This window comes from Pteropus alecto, unplaced genomic scaffold (assembly GCF_000325575.1).
Source record: "Pteropus alecto unplaced genomic scaffold, ASM32557v1 scaffold81, whole genome shotgun sequence".
Classification (NCBI taxonomy): Eukaryota; Metazoa; Chordata; class Mammalia; order Chiroptera; family Pteropodidae; genus Pteropus; species Pteropus alecto.
The window spans coordinates 13,590,093-13,613,934 of NW_006433378.1; the positions used below are offsets into that span (position 1 = coordinate 13,590,093).

Sequence of the window (23,842 nt, forward strand, 5' to 3'; positions counted from 1 at the left end):
AATATATTTATACTTCATATATATATATATATGTGTGTGTGTGTGTGTGTGTGTACGTATATATGTATATATATATTACACAGACATCATTAAAATCAGTCATGATTCAATTATTTCTGGGTTCAAAATCAGTTGGGGACAAAGCCAGTCACCCTATTTTAGTCACAGGCTTATACTGAGACTGTTTGATGTTAATCACACCTAGGAATAATTTAGTTCAAGTATGCTAAAACACCTCCTGTTACCTTTTTTTGTCTTAAGATGCAGTCATCCCTAGCACATTTCAGATTCACTTTGTAATGCCTATGGCTTTATTCCCATCAGAAACAGAAACCCATTGTCTATTTTAATTCTGTTTAATAACTTTTATCTATAAAAACAACTGTTATATGTTTTTGTTCACAGTACGCTGTGGCATACTGAACATGCAGTTGCCAGGGATGACTATATAGACTTGTCATCAAAATTTATCATTACACAGTGATTAGTCTGCCTGGAATTGTATATCACCTAAGAGTCTGATGGCCAAGTAGAGGGTAGTTTATAGACATTCTTCCCAAATAATATCTCTTGTAATGGATGTAACCAGAAAAAGAAAAGTTGAAAATACTGGTCTATTACTAGAATTTCACTCAGTCATCAACAGTTGGTCCAGGTCATCATCATATTACATAACCAAAATATTTCACAGAAATGATGCAACTCAGGTTTATAGGTTTTCATTTGAATATGTCAGGTTCTACAAGCAGAGGTTGTCTTGGCAAACATATGACTTCACCTTTTGTGGCTTCTTTTGCTAAGAGGCCTTTCTTTGGAATGAGTAGAATTTGAACAGCCCAGGTTAACCATTTACTGCCCAGGTAGCTACTCTTTGTATCCCTGATTGACAATTAAAGAAATCTGGACATGAGGTTAATAACATATTCTTAGTCCAATGATACAACTTTAGAAAGGCTGATCAAAGAAGCCTCTGAAGGTGTGACATTTAAATAAAGCCTAGAGAATTAAAAAAGATCCGGCCATAGAAAGATTAAAATGAAAGGCACTTCAAATGAAGAAGTAATTGGTATGAAGTCCCTGAGACAGGGGAAAGCCCTGAATATTCATGGAGTTATGGAAAGTTAAGTGAGGATACCACATAATCAACGGTGAGTGCGGGGTGGGGGGCGTGGTGAGAGATAAAATTTAAGAGATGGATAGGGCTAATTTATGCAAGACTTTATAAGCTTTTACAAAAATAAAGAATTGTAGAATAATATAACAATACTTACTTTTCAAAAAGAATCATTTTTTCTGGTAAGTGCTAGATTATGGTCAGGAAAAAGAGACAATGCCTGGGAATATCTTGTAATATTCTAGATAGGATGATGGTTACTAATGCAAAAAGAGACAAATCCGAGTTGCATTTTTTGAAGTAAAATCCAGAGCATGTGGAGATGCTTAAGATATATCAGGCATATAAAAAACCAACTATATAAAGTTCTGTCCTTATTGAGTCTATATTCTATTTAAGAGAGATTGACAATATAACAAATAAGAAAATTATATATTATAGGTGTAAGTAATGTGGAAAAGAGAAAGTAAGAGAGATTAGGAGTTGAGGATGAGAGAGACATACTACATTAACCAGATCGGTCAGTGTAGTCTCATCAAAAAAGTGGCTTTGGAGCCAATACTTCCATTATTTCTCTAGATAATTTGACCTTTTTCTCTTAACTCTAATTTAGTTATTTTGTAATGTGTTTCAATATTCTCTACCTGGTTAGGTTTCTAGTTGTCATAATCCATACAACAAAATTCTATTTTGTTGCTTTTTATAATGCTTCACGGATTTCTTGGTGTTTATCCATCACCATACTGCATGTCTTTCTAAAAGATGTTTGGTAGAATAGAATCTTTCTGGTTAGTTAAAATATTCATGCTTGAGTTTTGTTTCATCAAACTGTATTGATACCTTTGTGAAAAATATTTGCATCCTCTGCCATAACATCTTAAGTACTTTACTCTAATTGCTATCTTTTCTCCCACTGATAGTCTTAATTTCATTATTTAATTTTTTCTCTTTTTTTAAATTCAACTAATCCTTATAGCAATGTACATATGTATGTATGTATGTATGTATGTATGCATGTATGAATGTATATATTTATGTATGTATGTATTTATTTATTGAGGTGTGGAGGGGACTTGTGGCTGAATGAGTGAGAATTAAAGTGAATGTTCTTGTCTAGTTTCCAGAGAAGGCTGCCAATTTTACTTAAGGCAGCAATGACATCAGATCATCAAAACATTTTAATCATGATTACATACATATTTTGAAATGGAAAAAAGGCACTATCCCAAAGGACATAAGATTTAATTTCATGTGACAAGTGAATCTTTGTTTTTAGTTTGAATTATTTAAGAGAAATATATCACATTTACAATATATTGTCCTTAAAAATCTTATGTGCTCCCACTGTTGAAAACTAGAAAACAAATTAATCCAAATAAGCAGAAGAAAAGAAATAATAAAAATTAGAGCAGAAATCAAAGAAATTGAACAAGAAGTCAAGAGATGATCAACAAAATCAAAAGCTGTGTTTTTAAATATCAAAATACAATTGATAAGCCTGTAGTCTATTTTTATTTTTCATAGCTTATCAATTTTTTGATACACAAATTACAAGCACCACTACAGATCCTATAGACATTAAAATGATAATAAGGACTATGAACAACTTTGTAATCACAAATTTGATAACCTAGATGATATGAACCAATTCCTTGAAGGATACAATCTGCCAAAATTCACATAAGAAGAAATAGATAATCTGAACAGGCATACAAATGGTGGGAAACCTGAAGCCTTTTCACCAAGATCAGGAACAAGTAAATATATCCCTTTTTACTACTGCTTTTTGACATTGTACTAGAGTCCTATCTAATACAAGAGGACAAGAAAAACAGGTAAAAGGTATATAGTTTAGACATGAAGAAAAGAAACTATACTTATTACATGAATATCTATATAAAAAATCTAAAAGAATTGACCAAAAAAACTCTTGGAACTAATAATTGATAACAATGAGGTTGCAGGATACTAGGTGAAAGTACAAAAGTCATTTGCTTTCCTATATATCAACAATGAGTAAATAGAATTTGAATTCATAAACATTAATATTTATAATAGTAACATAAAATTACGTACTTAGATATAAATCGAGTAAAATATGTACAAGGTGTATATGAGCGAAATTGTAAAACACAGATGGAAGATATCAAAACACTGATGAAAGATATCAAAACAGTAACTGTTCTGTTTCATGGATTGGTAAGGTTCCATACAAGATGTCAATTCTTTCCAACTAGATCTAGAGATTCCAATCAAAATCCTAGCAAGTTATTTTGTGAATATGGACAAACCAGTACTAAAATTTATATAGTGAGGCAAAAGACCTGGAATGTCCAACTCAATATTGAAAGAAAAAAGTTAGAGAACTAACACAAGTTGACTTCTAAGACTTACTATAAAGCTACGATAATCAAGACAGTGTGGTATCTGGTGAAAAATACACTAATAGACCACTGAAACAGAATAAAGAGACCAGAAATTGATCCCTATAATATAATAGAATCAAATGTTAGAGCAAAGACAATGCAATTGAGCAAATATGGCCTTTTCTACAAATAGTGGAACAACCAGACATCAACATTACAAAAATTGAATCTAGAAACAGACTTATATCCTTCAAAAACATTAATTCAAAATGGATCATGCACTTACACATAAAATATAAAATACAAAACTATAAAATTCCTGGAATATAAAATAGAAGAAAACCTACATGACTTTGGGTATGACAGTGACTTTTTAGACACACGCCAAAGGCACCATGGAGGAAAGAATTAATAAGCAAAAAGAAAAAAAAAAAAACTGCTCTGCGAAAGACACTGCCAATATAATGAGAAAACAAGCCACAGACTAGGAGAAAATATTTGCAAAGACACAATCGACAAAGAACCATTTTCCAAAAGACACAATGAACTTTTAAAACTCAACAAGAAAATAAACCTGATTAAAAAATGGAAAGAAGACATGAAAAGAAACCTCACCAAAGAAGAGATACAGAAGGCAAGTAAGTATATGGAAGTAAAAGATGTTCAACCTTATAATTTCGCTAGGGAACTGCAAATTAAAGCAGCAAGATACTACTACATACCTATTAGAGTGGCCAAAAACCAAAATTCTAACAACACCAAATGCCAGTGAGGATATGGAACAACAGGAGCTCTCATTCATTGATAGTAGGGACGCAAAATGGTACAGACACTTTGGAAGACGGTTTGGCAGTTTCTTGCAAAGCTAAAACATAGTTATGCCATGTGATCCACCTTTCACACTCCTTGATACTTCTGACAAACAAATTGAAAACTTACGTCTGCAGAAAAACCTTTATATGGATGTTTATAGCAGCTTGCTTTGTAATTGCCAAAACTTGTAAGAAACCAAAATGTCTCCCAGTGGGTGAACAGATAAAATTGTGGTACATACAAGCAATGGAGTATTATTTAGAGCTAATAATAAATGAACTATCAAGCCCTGAAAAGACATGGAGGAAACTTCAATTATCAGGCGAAAGAAGGCAACCTGAAAAGGCTATATACTTTATTGTTCCAATTATATGATATTTTTGAAAAAACAAAACTATGGAGATAGTAAAAAGATCTGTGGTTTTCAGGGGTTACAGGGAAGTGAGGGATGGATAGGCAGAGCAGAGGATATTTTAGGGCAGTGAAATTGTTTTGTATAAGACTATAATGGTGAATATATGTGATTATATATTTGTCAAATACCAAGAATGGACTCTAATGTAAACTATGGACTTTGAGTGATGATGTGTCAATGTAGGTTCATTGATACAAATATACCACTGGGGTGGGGATGTTAACATTGGGGGTGGTTGTGTGTGTGTGAGAACGGGAGGTATATGGGGACTTTCCATTCTTTCCACTCTATTTTACTGTGAACTTAAAATTGCTCTAAAATAAAGTTTATTTAAAAAGTCTTTTAAGATCAGTTTCAGACTTCTTCCTTTAAAGGGTACTTAGATACATATTTCAGCTTTAAACACTGATATTGTAATAGATTACATGGTCAATTAGACAAGAGTGTTGTGTTACATTTATAATGTGACACTTTTAGCCTCTGATGTGATTAATAACCAAATGCATTAAACATTGGCTGAGAAATCTCACTTGGTAATGATCATGAGATTATTACTATTTGAACAGGGTTCTAAACTGGAGGAAGAAAAAGACTCGTAGTTTGTTTTCTTAGGAAACTATTTTAAATGCCTGCACTGCAATGCCTAGTAAATAGTGAAGCATTACTAATAGTAAAATAGTAATAAAAACTAAACTGTAATGGGCACTCCGTGTGTGCCAGACATTGGTAGTAAAAGATATCACTTGAATAATCTTATTTTATCCTTCAATTATCCATGTTTGATAGGGTACATTTTTGTCCCGTTTTTGCATTGAGGTATCCAGAAGTAAAGTAAATAGCTCAAAGCCACACAGATAGAAACTATTGAAGTTAAGTGACAATGGTTTTGCCTCCAGAGCTATTTTACCATAGTATTTCCCACCTTCTTTTGTTTCCTCTTGTGACCGTGACCTCTCTTGACTTTCGCTGACCGGAAGTTCAGGAACAGTGAGTTTTAAAAAAGTATTCAATTCTACCATTTTCTAGGTCAGTAGGCATTCGAGAAAAATTGATGGGTAAAGAGAAACAAAACAAGATATCTGAAAAATATTTTTTTGTAGCTTAAAGGTTGTAGAGTACGGTTGATTGAATTAAAACGCATGATAAACTATTTTACCTGAGAATGCTAATGTGAATCTAGCATTAAATGTAGAAAGGTCAACATTAAATCAGCAGAAGATTTTGGTAGCTGTAGAATAAATGAAATTGTGCTAATTAGTATAGCAACAGGTTTACCTACTGTTTATGTTATAAATAAGCATATGTTATAGATAGTAGGTAGAGAACTTCTGCTCTTTATATTATTAAAAATCTTCATCATTGTAAGCAAATGAATAATTTTTTATGTATTTTATTCTCCAGTAACCTTAAGGAATTAACATAGCAAATACACTATGTGACTTTTACACATTTTTATTTATTTAATTTCTTGACTCACCGAATATACATGATCACTTTTTTTTTTCCTAGTACAGTGCCCTATTTAAACTTTTTTAGCAAGCTTGCATTTGTTTCCGATTGTTTTCTGACAGAATAGTGACAAAGTCATCAGTTTGGTAAATTAGGAGGAAAAAATAACAGATTTCCACATGCTGGAGCCTCAGGCTAAAAATTCTTAGACACCAATAACACCCTTATTTAAGACTATCCTAATAGTCCGTGACATCTTACAAATCACCCAATAATGAAATCGTTTTCTTCTTAGATATATTTATGCCATTTTGCTCTAACATAATTTCAATATTTAAGAGAAATTTTAAAATAATAAATTTTTTTTTTAAACTTTGTATTCTCATTCATGTTCTAAGTATGGAAAATTCTCCTGTAACAAGATACATTAAAATAATTCCTTCTTAGTGTATACTTTATGTGTACATTGCAAATTGCACAATTGTAGTCAATATATAAATAAAAAATCAGTTAGTTTCCACTTATAAAGTTTGACATTATATAGGAGAAGCAAGTGCATTGGTTTAAATGACACTGTTAATTTCATCTAAAGCTGCAGGTTAGCAGAAGAATATATGTCATTTAAAATATTTATCTGAAAACTGAAGACAAATGCATCAAACATACTATTGGTTGAGACTTTTCTTAAAATTTGCAGACATTTGTAGTCTCTTTTTATATATATCTTATAACTTAGATTATTTTCTAAATTCATATTTTGTAAAGAAGAAGTACAGAAGAAATAAACTGTAAAAGTAAAATATATTTAATTCACTTCTATTTGATTATCTGCTGCCTTCAATTTTTACCCTATAATATTATTTATAAGGTTTAATAATAGTGGTCATGTCTCATGGTTACAGTATTAAGTATGTCTTCACTTTGCTTTCTTGCATGGGGATTTGAGAGTGCAGAATAATGTAAATAATGTAATAGAATGCCTGGAGCTGAGAAGGTATTCAGAAGTTATCCAAATTAATTATAAAAATGATGGCATTTCGTATTTTGTATTTATTAACATACAAGAAAATTTCTATATTGATGTAAAAGATATGCCAGAGGGGAAGTATTTGTCGTCAGGTGCTTGCTATTCATTGGAAAGAAAGTGCAAAAGTTCAATGGAATTAAATGTGACGGGATGATAAAGAGTACTATACATATAGTAGTGTACTTCAGAGTAGCTATGTAACAGAATAACACACACTTGCTTATAAACATGGTAATAGAATTTTTTTTGTCCCTTTAATTCCAGTGTTGTCAATGGCAGTGAGCCTGGCATCCACTTGGATGTGTACCAAGGCTGTGAAGTCAGAAATAATGTATCGTGTGGACCTTCCTTTAGAGAACATTCAAAGTGCATTAGAGGATGACCTGGAGAATGTTAGCATGAAATATGCTAAGTTGGCTTCATTTAGTTGCTTCTGTAGGTTTCCTTAGAGTAAATCAAGAGCTTACCTCCAAAGGCAATGAATGCATGAAACTTTTGTAAGAGGCCTAGCAATTTGACATAAATATGCTAATATCCTGGTTTATTAGATTTTGCATCTTTCTGTATCATTGGAACAATAATTAGTATGCTTAGGGAAATAAATATATCACCTCCCCTTCAAAATATCTGCCATAAGTGCCATTTTTATCAATCAGAATTCTGATGACAATCAAACAAGGGTCTGTTCACAGTCATATGTTCTAGCAAGTCTAGATCATAAGGACCCATGTGGCTGATGAGTAGGCTTTTTAAATTGCCAGACCTAGGGTTGATATATAATTTAGAAAATTAGTTGTTTAAACAAATTTTTTCTTAAAGAATCAGCCATTCACACCCTGTATAATGTATAGGCTGTGGTAGGATAGCCAGATTTAGCAAATAAACATGCCTAGTTAAATCTGAATTTCAGACAAATAGTGAATAATTTCTTAGTGTAAGAATCTCTTATGCAATCTTTGGGACCTGTTTATACTTAAAAAACATCAGCTTTATCTGAAAGTCAAGTTTAAGTGAGTCCTATATTTAACCTGGCAACCCTCCGTGGAGACATCTCGGAACAGATGAAGATCTGAATCGTTTCTGCTACGTGACCAGTACTGCTTGAGAGAGAATGAACTTCCCATAAGACTCTATTTCTGAATGGCGATTGCATGGATTTTATATTTTAGTTCAATTCATTCAACAAATATTGAGTGTCTACTGGATGGAAGGAATTCTGCAAGGTGCTTGGTAATAAAAATGTAGTCAAATCACTGCCTTTCGGGAGAATGTTTAACTGGAAATGAGGTAATAAACAACATAAATCAATAAAATAATTTTGAATGGAGAAAGATGTTATAAAATAAATCAAACAGTGATGTGAGAGAAAGGAGGGCCATCTTTCAGTAGAGATGCCAGAGAAAGGCTAGCTGAGGATATAGATTGAAATGAGGCCTAAAGGTTAAGAGTGATCTGAACTAGTCATACCAACACCTGATATACAACCATTTTAGGTAGTGGGAAGCTATATGTACATACATAATAATGCTCTAAATAGAGAAAGGACTTAACACAGAGTGTAAAGGAAAATTATTTCTGAAACACAGTGAAAAGTTTTAAATTGAATAGGTCCTTGCAAGATATAGAAAGAACTTTTTTTTTCTTTTTTCCCCCCAATTGAAAAACCATTGGATGGCTTAAAGCAGAACAATAACATTTGTCTATATTTATAGATGAATTTGATTGACATAGAATAGATGGGAGTAGAGCATGAATAAAACTGAGACACAAATGCAGTACTCTAGGTTGGGGGATGGGAGTTGAGTGATGGGAAATTTAAAATATGAGAATGGTAGCAATAAAGATGCAAGAAGTGGAGAAATTTTAAGTTTGCTTTGCAAGTAAGGAGAAGGGCATGTATGATCTGCTGAGGGCTTAGTTGTTGGGACTAAAAGAAAATATTAAGGATGACTCAACATTTTAGCTTGGAGTAGTAACAGCGCTTTTACTAAGAGAAGAAAGGAAGGTGGTGAGAAGAAAGAGTTTGTTAGTTTTTATTAGTGACAAATTTGTGCTATGGTAGATATAATTATTTTGTGCTATGGTAGATATAATTAATTTGTGCTATGGTAGATATAATTATTTGTGCTATGGTAGATATAATTATTTTTTGGTGGACTCTCAGAATGGAGTAGCCCAACATTACCATCTAATAGTCAAAGCAACTCACATATTCTTTAACTTTTTTTTCTTATTATCTAGAAGACTAATTCTCCATAGAATTTGGTGTAAAACGGACATACCTGAGTTAACTTTCCCTTAAATTTCAGAAACATGCAGGATGTCTATGCAGAAAAAAAGAGATAGCTGTGAAATTATTCTGAAAAACCCAGTTCTCTCAATTAAGAGAGAACTGTAGGTTACCTGATTTTGAAGAACTGGGCTATTTGTACTACTCTGTTACCTTTTCTGAATCATCTGACTGGAGCTTTTAGAGTAAATCAGTCATACATTGTAAGTCTGTATCAATAACTCCAGTGCCATTTCCAGTTTATTTGACTAAATATTAGCATCACAATAATTCAAAAGAAGTTCAATAACCATAAATATTAAGAAATGAAAGTGTCGTTTTAAACATTTCTGTATAGTTGAAATATCTTTTAATGGTGATGAACAATCATAATTGAATTTCATTATTAACCATCTGTCTTTCACATCCATTTGCTAATTTGGTTTTTTTAATAAATTCATGACTGATATCAATGTAGTCTTTAGAATCTTTGAATCTAGAATTTTTCTTTGAAAATGTAAATGGCCACATTATAGTTTGATCATGTACTATAGTGTTAAAAGAAAAACTATGGCATATTAAAAATGTTGAGTTTATTTGAGCAAAAATCCATTTAAATTGGGCAGATCCAATCTAGCAGATAGAAAGGAGCCCCCAGGAGCTGTACAAAAAGAAAGACTTTAATAGGCAGAAGGGAGCTGGAACAAGGAAGTTATAGTGGACCCAAAACTGGGTTGGCTATTCCAAAGTTACTTTCCTTGAGGGCATGGCAGGAGTCTACCAGGCAAATTACCTCACTGGTACTGATCAGGGGATTTCTGGTTTATGATTATATTTTTGGGAGAGCCAAAACTGTTGTTAAATCTTGGTTTGGTGATATGGGCATAGCATAAGCGACTCCATTTTAAGACCTGTTATCTTGTTTTTAACAATGGAGAACTAAAATGGTCAAAATATAAACAAATGTATTTGCGGGGGAAATAACATTTAAGACACTTTATGTAAAATATTTTAAATTTAAAAAAATTAAAATTTTTTAAAGAATTTTACTCTCCCTGAAGAAAATTTAAAATTTTATATATTAAATATATATTTATGATCTTTATGATAATTTCTTGGCTAAATTAAAACATTATATATTTTCTAGGTTTCATATAATCATGAAATTATAATAAAACACATTTTTGTTAAAACAGGCATACTACATGATATAATTTTTTTTTTACTTAACATTATTCTGTAATAAATAACTGCTCTGCTAGTTATTCGTGGCTTGGGTTTATAGAGCTGTTTGTTGATGGAATGATAAGGAAGAAAAACAGACCATAGCAAGCCTTAGAAATTAAAATCTGTCAACATTATTACCTATTAAAACCAAAGGTACATGCAAATAGAAATATCTAATCTGTATTAAATGTCAATGCGTATTTACTTAGAATATTTTTCACTGCTTATTGGCACAACTTTAATGTATTCTAGAAATACAATATCAACCACATTAAGAGAGAGAAAACAAGACAGAAGATGAATGTATTGTAGGATGTATTGTGAAAGTTATCTCCCAAACAACTTTTTTTCTTAAGAAATCTTCTTTAGCATTATTAAACTTTATTTATTGTTCCTTCGTATTTCTGTATCTGCTTTGTAAATATCAGCTATACGTTTGCTTATAGGTTTCACCTATCATATATCTCTGACTCAAAATCTGTATTTATCCATGATGTTTCTGAATCACTTTATAGGAAATCTGGTAACTATTATATCTTTCATAAAATTAGCAAAGGCAGTTTTAGGAATATTTATTAATTAGGCTTACTGAAGACCTTTGAAATGCTTACCATTTCACATGACCAATAAATAGTAAGTGAATTTAGAGCAGTTTTTTTATTTCATATTCTATAAAAAATTATCATATATTTTACATATATATAAAGCCAATAAAGTGAAAGGAAACTATATATTACTTTAATTTTTATGAAAAACTTATTTTATATAACATATATTAGCATAACATATGTTAATATAACATGTTAACATATTTCTTGCTCTCTCTTTTTTCTCTGGTTCTTGCCCAGCCCTCCTACTTCCCTCCCTCTTTCCTTCCTTCTTTCAATGAAGGGGACATTTTCCCCTCAATGAAATGAATTGTATTACATCTTCCTTGCCATATTGACCATCATTGCTTTTGTCATAAGATAATATTACCGATAAGTAATATAAAAAGAGGAATTTTGCTTGATAATGCCTGGCATATATTTTGGGAAAACACTTTATAAATGTTTATGTTTTATTTTGATTGATAGGAATTAAGCTCTAACAATTTTAACATCATTTTGAAAGTAGTAATTTAAGTAGAAAATCTTTTGTATTTGATTCATTTGAACATAAAGATATTAGCAAATAAATTACATAATAAAAGGCATATTATTGCTGTTTTCTTCTTATCATGATAAACAAGTCATCTAAAGTTTTTCTCACCAAAGCAGCTAGTCTGGATGAATTATTCCATTTTTATTTTCATTTCTGGTAGAATAATTCTAATCCTGAATTTAGTTAGTACTCCTAATTTTTCTTTTGAGAAAGTGAGCTTGTGTCCCTTTGTGACAAATATCAAATATAATATGCACTGCTTTCTTTTTATTTTCATTTAAAGATTTGTATTTTATTCAGTTAATTTCTGACTGCTCCATTATTCCTTATACAATTTCAATTCTAAAACCATTCAGTTTAGCAAAACTTTAATGTTCTGTTATTATCAGAGAAACAAACATTTTCTATGAAAGAACTTTAACACAAGATAATACTATATATATGTATTGAACTCATAATATGAACCAATCACTAGGGTTAAAGAGATGAATTAGACTTGTTTGCTGACCTTGTACTCTAGGGTTTCCAAAAGTGGATTTTTAAAGTGTGCTGTAATTTATAATTTATCTTCATCTACATTATATCATGTGAGTATTTAGTTAAAATTTTAAATCTGGCTTTATATAATTCTTTGACAGTGGTAGAAATCACAATAGTATTAAATTTAGATTGTTTCGAATAATATATTTTTAATCATTTAAATTTTTTTAAAAAATAAGTAACTATTGTAACTGCTTATTCAATGGTCTTTTTATGCTTAGGGCTCAGGCTTGAAGAGATTTTTGGCTACAGATCAGTGTCAGATATTCGCATGAAGCGGGGTGAAAATTTGTCACAAAGGTCAAGTCTACCTCACAAATAATTACTAGTTGCCTCAGAGTTGGTGAGGCTAGATTCAGAGGTGAGGACCTATAATATTTGAACTTTGCTCAGTCTTGAGGGGCTCACTAACAGCCTGATTCGTGCTTTTCAGGTCTGCTTCTGTGTTTTTATGTAATATTTTTATGAAATTAAGGTTTGAAATGTCTTTTCCTTCTAATAAACTTAGGAACTTTTGTGATTTCAATAGAAGTAATTAACAGCTTTACCTCGATGTTTTTACGAAGCTACTTAGAAAGTGTACTAACTGTAGTTGCTGATTGCATTATTAATGTTTTCGAGTTGTTTACTTGATATTTCTCAGACTGATATTTGAAAGCAGTGAAAAATAATGTATATCAAAAATAGACTGAATTTCTTATGTAGATTTCTCTATTCTCCTCGTGAACTGCTTCGCTGTAACTTGTTTTTTTTTTAAACAAAAATACTAATGAGAAGTTCCAGTCAGCTTCAAAATGGCATATTACCAACAAGCTGTGGGTATTGTCTTCTTTTATCAGTGACATTTTTCAAAAAGCCATCTTCATAGTTTCAATTATTATGGTGTATCTGGACTGTTTTATTCAAATTAGAAATTGTATTTGCTTTGCTATAGAAATAATCTCACGTTATTATAAATGTCATTTTCATGAAGATCGTATAATTATTTGATAGTTTTGCTTGTGCAGAGGTAGGACATTATGGACTGACTCTAGTGTAAGCTTCAGTGTCAAACCTGTACCCAGTCTACCAAAAAAGCAGGCACTTATCTGTTTTTAGTTACCTATTGATGTATAACAAAAAAAGACCCAACTTTCATAGCTAATAAGAAAAACAATTTATTGTTCCTTATAATTTTGTTGGTTGATTGGGAATTTTACTCTTTCATTATTCAATGAGACACTGGGATACTTACAGGGTCCAAAATGGCATCACTCTTAAATATCTGACTGTTGGTGCTACTGCTGTGAGAGGTCAGCTAGAGATTTTGCACAGGGACTTCATTTGTCTTTCACATTGGCTTCTCCTTATCACTCCTTGGGCTTCCTCACAGAATAATGGCTAGGTACCAACAAGGGATCTTCCAGTGACTAGTAGCAAAAGTCCTGCAACTCTTAAGACCCAGACCTCAAAGTTACACAGTGTCCCTCTTGCTACTTTCAATTTTTCAAGAGTTTGCGAGGTGACATCATAGTAGAGAGAGTAAAATTGATTCGCCTCTCCTTTGACTATGAATAAACACAATTTATTAATCTAAAAAATGTTAATGAATTGTTTGCTATGTTGAAAATCTTGTAGATATTAAATGCTTAAAAGTCATTCATTAAAAATTTTTCATTTTTTTCATTAATTATTTTTTTTAATTTTACATAAGATTGATATGTTTATTGTGGCTTGTGATAGTGAGTACCCAAACAATATCACAAGCAAAACAATACAAAATAGGAAGTTATTGACCTAATAAGCAGGAAGATGGTCATAAAGAGAAATGTATACATTGCATTGATGTCTGAGACCTTAAACTATAGCAAAACTCTGGGTAACTCTGCAACATTCTCTTATTATATAGCTATCGCTGTTATCTTTCTAAGAAGTGTGTATTCAGTGTATTCACATGTACTTTTAAAATAATGCTGTAATATTCTACAAGTATGTGAAAGTGACATTTTTTTACATGTCCTGTTCATGAGTACTTCATCTTCAATTTTGTGGAAAACAAGCTATAAGCTCAAACCCAATTCACTTATACCACTGCACATTTCCACATTGAAAAAAAAAATGATTGATTAAATTACATTTTCTAAAGATGCAAACTCACGTTTTCGTACTTTTATAGACATTATTTTCTAGTGTTGAATTTCAGTAAAATAAAGCATGCAGGTTGGAGGAAAAATACTTTTGATTTGAGTTCTAATTTCATATTGTCTTTTATGGGACATGACAATATAGATTCCTCTGTACATATTTAGTAGTTGAATAGTTGAATGTGTCTCTTCACAGAATTACCACTTTGTATCATATAATCTCAGCATTTTATGCGAGTAAACTCATTCCATTCTCATCTTTCAGGGCTTATTTAATAGGAGAAGTGAAGTAGGCAGTGTTGATGCAGAAATATATAATTTACAATAACTCTTATTGTTTTCATACTCACCTAAACCTTATTTAAACCTTACTGCTGTGTGCATTGCAATGAATAAAAATAAAAGAATACTTTTAAAATATATATTTTATGACTATTCTTATAACTGTGATGGCCACAAACCCACTGTAGGACAACTGCTCACCAGTTCAATCTATTCCTTACATTAGGGTCTTTGCACTTTCTGAAACTTCTACTGGAATGCCTTTCTCCAGATACTTCCGTAAGTTGGCTTATTTGTCTCTCAGATCTTTACTGAAAAGTTATATTCATTGTGACAACCACCTCAGTCTTTCAGTATTTCTTATATCCTTCCTAATTTTTTGCATAATGTTTATCATCATCAGACAGATCTTATATTGTGTTGATTTATTAGTCTTTTGTCTCTTGTCCCATTAGATGTTATCTCTGTGATTACGGGGAATAGTCTTTATTTTAATATTGTTCATAACTATATCCCAGCACCTAGAATAGTTACTTAGTAATCTTTTTGAATGAATGAATGGATCATAATTGAGGAAATGTTAACTCAGCATCGATACTAATGATATAATTTAATAAACTATTTTAACCGGCCCATGTTTATTCTTTCAGAAGATTATTTAGTAACTTTATGACAAGGTGAAGTTCTCAACAGCAAAGAAATGCATGTTAAGTTATACTGTGACACAGTTCACTAAATTTAAGAGACAGATATCTTTAATATAAAGTTTCTGAACAGTCTAAAAATGTTTTAGCATGTAGTTAAGATTTAGTGAGATGGCTATTTTCATAGTAAGCCAAGAATACCTATTTTCACATGACATGAATGCTTGTAGTTTACTCTGGTCTTGGGTTGTAGAGACAGTAGCTTCAACTCTGATATTCATCTCCATTATACTGGTTATTAATGTGTTTCATGATCCTGAATAACATCTATAAATTTTGTCATGTGTCTGTTTTAAAATATTCATTAGTGCTTTGCTCTAGTTGAATGGGCACTGATGAAATTTATGTTAGCTATCTTCACCAACTCAATTTTATTTTAGTTGTTTAATTTAGAATATTACTTCCCTCAAAATTGCTATCATACCCCTAATGCACTGGAAAGACAATATCTTTGTAAAAATATACTTTAGTTATGATTTTGATGGAGATTAGCACTTGACAACTTGACAGGCTGGACAATAGTATTCCTATTAAGATGTATGTACGCCTTCTCCAGATCATTTTAGTCACTTATTCAAAGTGTTCTATGGAACATTTGCTCTTCTATGAAATAAAATAGTCTAGGAAAAGTAAGATTATTTTTATAGCAATCTTTAAATCAAATTTTAAAATTTTACTTTTATGATATTTACATTAACTAGTGCAATACAGATGATAATTTATTGAAACAGCATCAATTGCGCATATATTCCATGGCCCACTTGGTGCTAAAAATAAGAATATAATAAGAAGCAATTCTTGAGAAGTTACTTCATCTTCGATATGGTGCTTCTGCTTTATAGAATTTATTTTATGCAGTCTGTACTCCAGCCTTATGAGATAGGCATTGATTTTTTTTTTTTTTTTTCATTTTACAGAAGAGAAAATGCAAGGACACCAAGGTTAAATAATTTTCCTAGGTCATGCAACTGATAAATTATGAAGCCAAGATAAAAATGCTTGGGGTTTGACTTCAGAAACCAGTCTTAATCTCAGTGCTATATTGCCTCCCACATAACTGTGAAGAACAAAGCTGTTGCAATTCTTATCTATGAGAGTGAAAAACAAACTGATCCATCTTTACTGTGCAGTGAATTCTATGGGAAGGATAAGTAAGGGATGCCATGAGAACACATTATAGCAGCCAGCTAAAGGAGCTTTGGGTGGTAAGAAAATGGGTTGGGGAAACGATAAGAATAGAAACCTCACTTGTCTTCAGTTTTATTCCCCAACCTGGTCATTGCAATACTTCGCAGGAGCGTGCATTAAACAGATGTGACATCTAAGCAGAGTCTTAAAAATCTCAAAGTGTGATATCTGGAGCATTCCCTCTGAGAATTTCACATGGAACGAATGCATATAATTTGAGGGTACTCGCTCTTGGTCCTGTCATAGTTTTAATCTGTTTTATCTAAAAGAATACCACAGTCTTTACTGACCAGGAAGATTTAGATGTCAAAAGTTAGTTTACTACAATGAGACTAAATTAGAAAAATAACAAAAAAGTAAATAAAAACCAAAGTAAATCCTACCAACTCCATAATCTCACATTTTCACTTTAACAGAGCTATAGAATTGAATGTTAACACTAAATTTTACTTTATTTATTTATTTATTTTTCAGACGAGGCAATCCTTGGTTGACTTCAGAGATTGCAAGGATCTTGTCAGTTTATAATCCCTTATTTTTATTTTTATTTTTTACATCTATAGCACCTGGTCTTCCTAGGTGGTCTCCCATCCAAGCACTAACCAGGCCCGACCCTCTTAGCTTCCGAGATCAGACGAGGTTGGGCTTGTTCAGGGTAGCATGGCCGTAGACAGATCACTAAATTTTAAAGTATATGATCATAATAGAAAGTTACCAGCATATTTATTAGCTAAGATATTAAAATATGAGAAAGGAGAAAACTATTCACTGTCAATATATATAAACCCATAAAATATCACAAAGATAATGTGCTTCAGCATTTTTTCCCCATTGCTGTAGAGAGATTTTACTATTATTGTACAATTTTTGTCTGTTTAATTAAAATTCATTTAAGAAAGGTAATTTAGTTTTTTGAGGACACACTGCTGATGAAAACATACAGTTAAGATTAGGAATTTGTGGAGAAAAGAATAAAATCAAGAAATCAGTTTCTATGAGATATGGGAAATGTTAATGACTTCATGTACCAAGGGAATGCTTTAAAGTTGGGATTTGTTAAAAAACAAGAAAAGGAAAAAGAAAGTAGTGTTTATTATTCTAACTTAAAAGAGTACTTGAATATTCTCTGCTTTAACTATAGGTAGATTTTGGCACTTGAAAGGCTGGTGGCATTATATAGTGGTACTGAAAGTGAACTGCTTCTTAGAATCACTGTGAGAATGCTTAAAAATACTGATGCCTGACACAATCCCCATTCCCATCCTCCCCATCCCCAAAGATAAAGATTTAATTGATCCCGGATACAGCCTTGGGCATGAATATATTTTTTAAAGTTCCCAGGTGATTCTAATGCACAACAGTTGTTGAAACAAAATAATCCAGTGCTCTATAGCAAATTGAAGTTGGGAAGATTATTTGTTGGAAAGAGTTAGTATTTAAATAACCGTGTCCCTATGTCATGTTCCGATTTCTTGTCAATTTTTCAATCTAGTAAATACCTAGAGTGTTAAGATTTAAAGAAATTGTCCATTGTTTCAAAGGAACTTCCAACAAAACAAATCAATTTTGAAAAGCTTAGGCCGTTTCTAGGAAGAGCAAATAAAATGTATTTTTTGGGAAACTGTTCACTAAATGCTATCATTTTAGCACTTCTGTAGCCTATTTTTACAAAAAAAAAAAAGCTTATGATTTCAAGTGGGAGGGTAATTGTAAATAGACCACATTTTTGGATGCATTTGTCAGAGGCGATCAAGGGTCAGCACTAATTTAGTCAAAGTGGACAAATGACACCATATTCTCAGCACAAGGAGAGTAATATGCATATGCAAAATAATGCATTTTCCAGAAATTCGATAGTAGCACAAAGCAAAATAAATGACAGCTCACTCTTATATAGTTATGAAATTAACACTTAATACACTCTTACACATACAAATATTCACCATTAGTGTTTTATTTTTAGATTTCTGTATAGAAATCAATAAGAACGCCTGCTCCAAATCATATCCATGCAATGTGCTCTAGATGCGGCTTTGTTCTATGGTTGTTACTTTTGTTCTAGGAGATCAGATGCGAGTTAGCTTAGCTTCATGTTGGAGAGTCCTCAAACTCATGTGCCACATTTCTAAAGCTGTTTTCTATTCAGATATTCAACAACTCTATCTTTGAATAGTTTGCTCATCATATTCAATTTCAAGCATGTCTGTTAAAATTGCTATTTTCCTCCTGGAATTGTTTCTGCTTTTGTAGAAAATTACGTTTTCCTTTATATTTACTAATTCTTTATAGAAACATAATTATCAAAGTTTATTGTTTGTTTTTAACTTTAAATGTTTGTTATATAGCCATTTTGAAAAGTGTTTGGCCATCTCTTCCAAAGCTTTTACTTGTGTTGTACTATCACCCAGCTTTTCTACTCTTACATTTATAGGTAACAAAAATAAAAATTAAAAAAAAGATATGTTTATAGCAGCATTATTTCAACAAACCTGGGGTTGGAAACTACATGATAGCTAATTGGTATTAAGATGGAAAAAATACATTCTGATATATTCACATATGAATGATTGTACAGCAATGAGAAATAAAAATCTAGAGTTGCATGCATAATATAGGTGAATATTCCATATATGATGTTGAGGAAAAGTAATGAAACAAAAACACATAATATACGATTATATTAATATAGAGTAAAAATATAGCCCCATCTAACATACTATTTTAGAAGACAGGACAGTGGTAGCCGGAGTCTGGGGCAGAGTGGAGATGCAGGTTGCAGTGGTAGTGAATACAGGACAGCAAATGTGGGGCATTGATTTTGTTCTTTTTCTTCATTTAAACTCTAGTTCTTTTCATTTGTAAAAATTCATGGAGAGAAGACTTTACAATGCATGCATTTTTCTTCATACCTATTACATTTTAATGACATGTTGAAGAAAAATACAAAATTTTGCCAGAACCTGAACTGCAACTCTAAAAACAGCAAATGTAAGGATAACTTTTTTTCCCCCGGGGTGGGGGAAGTGGACAGGGGTGGCATATTCTGAAAAGTAACTTACAGTAAACAACACAAAAAAAATGAAATTTGTAATTACTACAAAGGGAAAAATATATTTCTAGATGTTTTAAAATGTCAACATTTTACAAGTCAAAAATCAACTTGTCTCTTTAATATTGTGGTTTTTGAACTAATGCTGTCATAGTTGATGGGAGCTTTGGTCATTTATGTGTCCCAGCAAGAGATCTAGAATTTATTCTAGGTCTACTATTATCCTACTTTTTCTTTCTAATTGATTTCTTAAACTTTTGAACTTAATGTTTCTGGAGAACAGTTTAAAACTGTATTGTATTTAAAACTGTTTTCCAGGAAATATATATATATATATCTTGGAATTTATTGTGAATTATGGAAAATAAGTATTCTTCAGAGAAATTCTAGTGCGTATTTTTGTTTCCTCGTCTATTTAGTAATTAATTTAGGTAGCTTTTATATTATATAATTAAGAGATTATAAAAGGTAGCATATGTAAATTGATTATTACAATTTAGTAATCGTTAGCATAGGAAAATAAATGTTCCTGATTTTTAAATGTAGTCTTATTTTCATTGTCCTTTAAAAGGGTAAATCATGCTAATTAATTCATGTAGTAGAGTTATTACCTTCTTTTCATGTACCACAGACTTGCCTATTTCTTATTTATGTATTTTGTCTGCAGAGTTGCTCAGAAACAAGTTGATCCTAACAAAACCTACTGTCTCTTCAAAGAGACATGTGACAGCCTTATAAAGACATAGTATCATTTAAATGTAATTTTTAAAGAACAAACGACAATTGAAGAGATTCTTAAATGTGAAAATTATGCACATAAATAATATTATGATTAGAAACTTCTGGGTTAAAAATCTTTCCTGGAAATTCAACTGTTTTTTTTTTTTTATCTCACATATGGAAGTTCTTGTATTATAATTTATCTCAATATAGTTACAGGATTTGGGAGTGCACATAACACAACATAAACTGTGTGTGTGTGTGTGTGTCTGTCTGTGTCAATTACTAACTTAAATAACATTAAACAATACATTTTAAATACTATTAAAATAAGTACATTTAACATACATCTATTTACTTGAAATCTTTGACTCTTTTGATGATTGTGTTTCAGGTCATCATAATGACAAGATAATTGAGCACAGTCAATTCCTCTTTTTATGTTGCCTTATCCTAATTTTTACTCATTCCTTTTATATATAGAAGCTTTGAAAGAAGAACTTACATTTTGTATTGAATGTTTTTATTGTAAAATAATAAAATTTACTTTTGCTCTAACTCCTCAAAGTTGTCTTCAACAAATATCTATTTTAGGAAGAACTCATACAGTAACTTTAAGCAGAGTTTGGAGGCATTTACTATTTTTAATGTACCAGCAACACTTTTTTTTTAATTGGCAGAGTTGCATGGACACTATTTGAATATGATTTCCTCAATATTGTACCTCGTCATCTTAGAACATATCAGTTTGAGTAACTAAATATGATGTGGGTTTGAGGGGCACAGTTTATTAATTGCCTTGAAAATGACACATTGTTATTAGATGTGGTTAAACTTTAATTATCACATAGTGTGTTTGTGAATGTGTGTGTTAAAACTGATGAAATATTTGTAAGTCTGCAAATGCTGTACTCTTCAAGAAAACCATGTAAAACAGTTATTATGGTCAATGAGTTTAATAATTTCCTGTTTTCATTGTCTTTACCATTTTTTTCTTATTATCCTCATATGTATCATTTTCAGAGAAACTTTAAGGAGGAGGCAAAACAAATTATTATTGGTCCCATTACAAAGAGAAGTGAATTAGGACCCAGATGGTTTAAATGACTTTCTAAAGGTCACACAGGTAATAGTTATTTGAGTAAGAGCCAAAATCTGTGTCTTCTCTTTCTTTTTTTCTTTTTTCTCTAATTAGCTTGAAACTTCTGCCCAAATTGGCCAGGTGTTTATATTACATGATGGCTGTTAAAAACATTTTGAAATTATATTTGAAATTAGTCTAGTTCAAAAAAATAAAAGAAAAAAATCTAAATATTTTGAATTCTATGCATCTGATTAAATTCACAATTAGGAATAATTTCAACTTCATGTCTTAAAAAAAAAATACATGAGACCATGATATCTAACTGCTAACATATAAAAAACTATTTAATTAGTGGTGGCAATTCATTTTATCCTGTTTTCTATCTATATAGAACAGCAATACACATGAACTTCACAAAATTATATTATAAAAATATTGATACCTTCATTTCTAGTACAAGTTTATAATGTTAAAAAAACTATTACTTGGACATAAATTTTGATTTATCTGAGTAGATGCTATACTTATAATTTCCTATTTTTCCTTCATATGTAAAATATTGTATATGTAATGGTTAGAAATAAGACTTATGACTGAGTGTATCTTTCTAAAATAAGTAAAATGAAAAAGAAATATAATTTTTAAAACGGAATGCCTGCCTCAAAACAAAAGTGCAGGTGAGATAACTATTTTAATCTTAAAATTAGAACTAATACAAATTAGTTCTTTTTGATGTAAAAAATGAGAAAAAATCAGAAAGGGAAACAGATTTGTAAATATCTTTTTTGCTTATCTGCATTATTATACCAACAAATTTGTGTAGCCAGGATTGATTAAAAGAGAACAGTTTTATTTTACCAGGTAACAGCATTTTAAAATTATACATACTGCACCATGCTGCATCGTATATCTTTATGACATTTATTTTCTTGATAAGATTTCCAACCCATATCGTACTCATCTGACCAAAAAAGGAACAAGAACAATAACAAAAACAAGGAAATTCTGTATCAATTACATTCCCAGTAATAATAATAAGTAGGCTGTAGGTCATGGAAAGCTTGGAAAAGAGTGGTCATCATTTACTCCCTTCCCCCACCTCCTCTATTTAATGATGTTATTGAAAAGCCAAGTGTTAAATAAATTATTTCAAACCAAATATAATGATTATATGACCAAGTAAATAGAAGGTCATGACACAAGTGGTTCTAGTGATTAAAATTTTATTCCTTCCTTGAGATTATAACGTATGAGTTTATATAATTGTTATGTCTTGGGTATTCATTAAATCTGACTCCTTGGTGAATGAACCCATTAGTGAGATAACACATCAATTTGTTATGAGATTTGAAATGAATAGGAGAGATTATGTCAGCAAGGTCAGATAGATAATTTCTCTGAAATTCTAGACTTCAAACTTTATAAAAATATATTTGTAGACAACTTCATCATAACTTAAAATAAATACATGCAATAGACATAATATCACTGTGTTATTAACAATAAATACTTTTGCAAATATGGAGAATATTTGCTTGACAAGTTCTCTGCTTTACAGGTTTAAAATGAAGTGGTATAACTTTACTCTGCTTGGATACAAGTGAGTTAAGTATCTCTCCTCCTGTCTTTGAAAAAATGTTGTTGTTTTTTAAAATTTTCACATTACATCTTTGAAGTAGTACAATCAGATTTTCCACAAAGAAAAATAAGTAAAGGGCTGGCAAGAGACTACTAAACTTAAAATATTGGCCAGTGTAGCTGTTAAAAGACAATAAATATTGTGAGTTTTAGCAAATATTCAGAAGTGTATGGAAATCAGAACAAAGTTAGGAGATAAATATTCTTTGTGTTCAATGATGGTATAAAGGTATAATTACTACCCATTAAAAATTTATAACAGATATATTTTAAAATAAAAAATGAGTTATTTCATATGGAAGATTTAAACATTTCCATAATTGGCTGTGGTTTAAAAAAAAAGTATTCTAATTATGCTGTGTTTCTCTTTAAAGGAAGCTCTTATTAAAACAAAACGATATAATTCTGACTAGAGATGTCCCATTAGCAGTCAATAAGAATCTGGATTAAAGGAAGTGTTTGATAGATAATTTCATAAATGTCCTTGGATTTTCAGTTATCAAACAGTGACCACATTTATGTATTTTGTCAATGGCAAAAGTAAATAAAAACAGTGAATTGCAGAAGGTGGCAGAACCGGTTATTCCATATGGGTCTTGTAGATCACAAGAGTCATGAGACAAAAGATGAAATGTTCTGTCCAATGGTGAAAATTCTGTCCATGTTAAAAAATAATATCATATAAAGAGCT

At 31.1% G+C, this 23,842-nt stretch overlaps 1 protein-coding gene and 1 pseudogene across 2 annotated transcripts in view; one reads left to right on the top strand and one right to left on the bottom strand.

Moving 5' to 3' along the window:
- Nucleotides 1-23,842, top strand: part of NCAM2 (neural cell adhesion molecule 2) — a 413,016-nt gene that overhangs the window by 139,298 nt on the left and 249,876 nt on the right. The gene's annotated exons all lie outside the window — the stretch shown is intronic.
- On the bottom strand, nucleotides 17,215-17,332 carry LOC112476906 (annotated as a pseudogene).